The sequence below is a fragment of the Apodemus sylvaticus genome, chromosome 15 (genome assembly GCF_947179515.1).
Source record: "Apodemus sylvaticus chromosome 15, mApoSyl1.1, whole genome shotgun sequence".
Lineage (NCBI taxonomy): Eukaryota > Metazoa > Chordata > Mammalia > Rodentia > Muridae > Apodemus > Apodemus sylvaticus.
In genome coordinates, this window is record NC_067486.1 from 4,496,429 (window position 1) to 4,502,372 (window position 5,944).

At 52.9% G+C, this 5,944-nt stretch overlaps 1 pseudogene; it reads right to left on the bottom strand.

Annotated features, from left to right (window-relative positions):
• Positions 1–4,471: 4,471 nt before the first annotated feature.
• Positions 4,472–4,851, bottom strand: LOC127666285 (carbonyl reductase [NADPH] 3-like; annotated as a pseudogene).
• Positions 4,852–5,944: the final 1,093 nt, after the last annotated feature.

The window sequence follows — 5,944 nt, forward strand, 5'->3', positions numbered from 1 at the left end:
CCCCAGCGGGTTCTAATTAGTAAACAAAGCTGCCAGCGGCCAACGGTTGGGCAGGGAGATAGGAGCAGGAATTCAGGACTTTCTCAGCCAAGGGGACTGAAGAAGGAGAGAGAATCACGATTGCCAGGAAAGGAATAAGATGCAGGATTGAGAGCAGTAAAAGAGAGAACATACGATCATGTAAGGGACAGGGAAGTGTGGCCAGAGCTCGCACACTGGGGCGTCTGGGTCTGGGGGCAGGTAACAATTCAGGAGTATCAGAGGGGAGGTGTTAGCAACGTGGATATTTGGGAGTGACCCAGCCATTTTATTAAACACACACACACACACACACACACACACACACACACACACACACTATTAAGTTGGAGTTGACCTATGCAGGGGATCGTGCTCCTCCTAGAAGACATAGGTTTCCAAATAAAAATTTCAATGCCAAGTAAGGGATAGCTCCACTTGAGAATCAGGGGTATCGTGGATACTCCCAAACAATACAGGATTTTGAGCTGCTCTTGGTTACCCACCAGAATGTGATGGCAGAAAAAGTCGTGACCAGTCTCACCTTAGTGTGAACCCTGTGACAAACACAGCAAGATATGCCCAAGGGTGCAAAAGTAGTGTGAATGTTATGGGGTATACAACTGCTTTCTGATCAGATTTAAGGTAGTAGTTCTCAATTTCCCTAATGCTGTGGCCCTGTAATCTAGTTCCTCACACTGTGGTGACCCCCAACCATAAAAGCATTTTGTTGCTACTTCATGACTCTAATTTTCTACTGTTATGAATCATAATGTAATCTGATATGCAGGATGTCTGATATGTGACTGTGGAGCTTGTGACCCACAGGTTGAGAACTGTTGACTTAAGGCCAACTCCATAGGATGAAACACATGCCCAGGACTTAAATCTGGCCAAGAACCTGTGGTTGAGGAACTTGTAGCCCACAAGGTTAAATCTATTACTATTATTTTGCTAATTAGACATAGTATATAACTGCCCTCTAAATTTTTATCTCTATACCTGTAGATTAGTTTAGCTCACAGTCTACACTAGAGAGATTTCTTTGCACAGTGGATAATGGTAAATGAAGAATGGTAAATGGCCAAAGTGTGGAGAAAAAGCATCTGTGGACTCTCACTAACAAAAAGGATAGTTCTGCCACCCTTCCCCAAGACTTAGGCTGTTAAGGAAGAAGAGGAAGAAAGATTATAAGAGCGAGAGGCTGGGGAAGAGCAGAGCAAATTGGGGTCTTCTGAACACGACAGGGAGGCTGACTCATGGACCCACGGCAGCGGTGGTTGCCTGCACAAAGACAGCATTCTGGCCGAGTGGGGAGGTTCCCATAAGCCCCTGCCCTTACCTGGGGGACTATCGACAGCTGGAAGCTTCTGGGAGTGGGGAGGAGAATCAATTTTCTTTAAGGATGTGCCCTCTGGTGGTTCAACCAAGCTTGTTTAAAAACGCAGCAGCAGGAGCAGCAGCAGCAGCAGCAGCAGCAGCAGCAGCAGCAAAAATAAACAAAACACTAAGTTGGACATATGTTGGGCTTTATTCATCCAGCTACTGAGGCCTAGCGAGGGAGCCTGAGCCTTTGCTGGAGTTTAGAGACCTGCCTCGGTCACTTCCAGACTGGAGTGACCACTCAGCACGACCTGCTTAAGCCTGCCTATCTAACACTGACGTGGAATAACTTGGTTGGCTCTGTCAGTCATCCTATACCCTCCATCACCCTTCCCTGTCTCCTATGTCATCACACCCCACCAGAAATCCCCACCTCCTTTCTCGGCCATAAATAAAGGAAAGACTGATACAATTAAACAAGTTCCTGCTTTAAGGGACTCCCAGCTTGGGGTGCTTATTTCCCCAGCTGTGGCACTCACCATCCTGCTCAGACCCGGCTGGATCCAGTTCTCTCCTCTCAGCCTGGCTCTGCCAGAGAGCCGACAGACTGGTGCCCCATGTGACTAACCCCCTTCACACACCGACGGTCTGTGGGTGAGTGTATCCCCATGAATTATGGGGAAGTTCTTATCCAGGTCTAACCCCCTTTCTGAGCCCCTATATCTCCCACTTGATCCCTGTAGCAGTGCTCCCTGGTCCTCCAGTGGGGCCTTCAAGACTACTTCCTTTGAACCCTGAGGACTTGGGGCCAGTTGGTCCACCCAGAAGCCCGGCCTGTCTTCACCCGCTAAGGTGCTGGACGAAAGGGCAGCTCGAGACCACACCGGGCATGTGTGGCCCGGCATACTGGGGCTATGCTATGGGCTGCAGTCACTGCAGCCCAGCAGCGCCTTCCGGCCTCAGCTGCAAGCCCAGATGCATGACCTGGCTCGAGGCGACTATGGACAGCTGCATGTCACATCCCCAAGAGGGCTGGGCTACAGTCCCTCAGCTAGAGTCGGGTCCTGCCTGGGGTTCTGGCTGGCCATGGCGCTGGCAGGGCTGGCAGTAGCTGCCTTCGGGCATGTGCAGCCCAAGAATTGGGGGTGTGGAGCCCCTCACCTGGGCCGCGGGAGGACCAGGGCCACACATGCATTTTGCCGCTGTAGGGCTCCTCCTGCGAAGGAGCACAGTTATGGAGAGCACAGCACAGCATAGGGCCTGCCCAAAAATCAGCCTGTCTGTCCCTAGGCTGGGCTGCTACAGCCACCACAAAGAAAGCACCTGCTGTCTATGGTTGCAGCTGCCGCTGCTTGGGCAGCTTGGGTGCCGAGGTGGTGCGGCCGCTGCTCCTGCTGCTGTGGGCTCTGGCCTGCGCAGGGGCCACTGAGCACTACTCTCTGCTGTCCTTGCTGAAGCAGAAGCTTCAGCACCGACAACAGCAGGAGGCCCTGGCAGGCACCGGCTGCCCACCATCGGGAATTGGGCGAACCAGTAGCCAGGATGGGAGCGGGCGGCCAGCGAAGGATGAGGGTTCGCTGGCCCCGGGCTTAAAGCTACTGCTTCGCACTTGCGAACAAGGGGACATCAACATGGTGCGGCCCCCTACCGGAGCCAGGCACGGAGCGGGTCGTGGGGCCCGAGAGCATGAGGCTCCAGGAGCCTTGAGGATCCACCGCCATTGCGTGCTCCATGGAATCCGAGGAGCGCAAGCACTGCCTGCACCCATTGGAGGTGGAGTCAGGCGGGCGTGGGAACGCTACAGGCAGTGGGCAAACCCCCGCTCACGCCAAGCCTGCTGCGGCTGCCCTCAGTGCTCCCGGCCGGCCACCGTGCGAGGTGGCTGGGGCAAAGGTGGAGAGCCTCGTGGCCAACCGCTTGCTTGTAGTGCAGCTAGATCTGTCGGCTGCCCTGGCCAAGCTGCTAGCCTTGGTGGGGCGAATAGCAGCCAGGCTAGCTTTTTGCAGTGCCAATTCAGGGAGCTCCTGCAGCCCGGTGTCAACTAATTATCCCTGTGGATGTTCTGCAGCCAGAAAGCCACAAGCCAGCGAGGGTGCCCCGGTCCCGAGTGAAGGGGCTTAAAAAGAGAGGATTGGGGGTTAAGGGAGTGCCCAGCGGTGTGGGGGAAGGGGGTGCCCAGGCAGGCCCTTGTCCAGGCACCTCTTCCCCCTGAGGGACCACAAGCACACAGACATGGTACAGAATAGAGTTTATTCAGGGTAGAGGTTGGAAGTTAGTGGTATAGTGGAAGTAGAGAAAGGCAGAGAGACAGAGAGAGAGAGAGAGAGAGAGAGAGAGAGAGAGAGAGAGAGAAGTGGAGACCCGCTATGACCACGTGGAGAGGGGGGAGGGGAGGAGAGCCCAAGGGGCAGAGAGGTGAAGAGAGAGAGAGGAGGAGCAAGTAGCCCCTTTTATAGTGGGCCAGATCTATGGGGTGGGGCATACCTGGCTATTGCCAGGTAGGTGTGGGGTGGAGCTTTGACAGAATGCCAACACGGAGGGCAGCGGAGATTCCACGGGCACCTCCAGTACCCTCCCTGGAGCCCACAGCACCTCTGGCACGCAGCAGAGTGGACACGGCCTGGCCCAGTCATGGCCTGGTGGTAGATCAGAAAGTGAAGCTCGAGGTTGATTCTGTCAGGGAGCAGATCACCAGTGAGGCAGAAGACTTGGTGGCAAATTTTTTTCCCTAAGAAGTTACTAGAACTTGATAGTTTTTGAAGGAACCAATCCTAAATATCCATGACCTAACTCAGATCCGCTCAGACATGAATCTCCCGGTCCCTGACCCTCCTCACCATTAGCCACAATAGATGGATGGATGGATGGATCTTAATGTAACACCTTTCCCCTCACCTCTTACCTCCCTTCAAACCCTTTTTTATGTCACTGTCAGATATAGTTCCACTCAAGTAACCGTAAGCCTGATTACAACCAGGTGAGGCGAACCTGGAGAAGATGGGAACTCGCTCTATTTAGGAAAACACAAGGATCTTGGAGGCTTTGCTTCCCTGCATTCCTGCAGCCCAGACCTGGTCATGTTTCTCCCAGGGGATCTGTTTCAGAGTCCCACAGCATCGTGCTCCTGGTCCTACCTAGTGTTGCTCCCAGAGAGACACAGCCCGCCATGCCATCTGGCTCTATGGAAGCCCCCTTCCCCCTTCACACCCCATGGCTTATTATTGAAGGCGATGCCCGCGTTGTTGACCAGCACGTCCAGTCCTTTGTACTCCTTGAGCAGAAAGTCGTGCAGCACGCGGATGCTCTGAGTGCTGTCGATGTCCAGCTGGTGGAAGCGTGGGCTCAGGCCCTCCGCCTGCAGCTTCTGCACTGCGGTGCGGCCCCGCGCGCCTCGTCCCGAGCAGTGAACACCACGTCCCCGGAGAATTTCCGACACAGGTCACGCGTGATCTCGAAGCCTATGTCTTTATTACCTCCAGTTACCAGGGCCACGCGCTTGCAGGACGACATGGCTGCGTGTGCGTAGGGAGGCTGTCAGAGTGCAATGAACCAGGGGCGAACTGTGCAACTGGAAGCAGCTGGACAGCAACTCTTGACAGTGCTTTTCTTGGCGCCTGGATTTGGGCGGAGAGAGGGGTGTAGGTTGTGTGGGCCCAGCACACAGTCTAAACCAAGCCAATAAGTGAGCCTGGTTGCCATGCACTGCTCACTGTCCTTGCAAGCTCTTCTGAAAATTAGTGTGTATTTATCGGGTGGTGGCTCACTCCCCCTTCCACCCCTGCAGGACTCAGGCTGGTTTTATAAACATTTAACATGAAAAGAAAGGTGTCAGGTTGTCCATTAACTCAGAGTATGCAGGCTGCTGGTGGAGGTATAAAAGCAGCAAGGAAAACAGCGCGGTCATAGGATGGACATCTTAGGCTTTTTCCTGAAGGACTTTTGAAGTCAGGAGATGCCGGAAAGTGCTTAGCTGTCCACCTGGCAATCATGCATTCAGCTCACCCATGCGACTCGGTCTTCCGTGTTTGTATACATTTTTCATTGTTTTCCTATACCTTCAAATTGTACCTGTGTTCATATTATTTCCGATGTTCTAAAAAAACAAAAAAAAATTCAAAACAAAACAAACAAACAAACAAAAAACCTGCCACATAAGTAGTAGGAACTTGAATTGTAGGATGACCTGGCAGAAAATGATGAGCAATTGAAATTTGTGTTGAATTTCCCACTTAGGACAGTAACACAACTTCATTGGGTAATCCTTGGGCAGGAAACGTTCTTTGCTAGTGTGGGGTGTCCCTTTGGATTCTTTTAAGGGCTTTGCTCAATCTCAGGTTGTCAAGCCAGAGCCCCTCCATCTCAATGACCTCTTACTGAGAACTCCTGAGACTGATTTTGAAGTCACTTGGGTAATGGAGCCAGATGCTCTTTCTAAAACAGGGAAGAGAAGTGTATTCACGGAGTTAAAGACCTTTGTGTCAGACCCACCAATCTCTCTCCATCCCTCCCTCGGCATGCTCTCTTTTCCTTTGTTCCCCTGCTTCTCTCCTCTCTGGTCCAGGACTGCCAAGCCCTGAGCTCTAACCCCTGGCAGCCTTTGGGA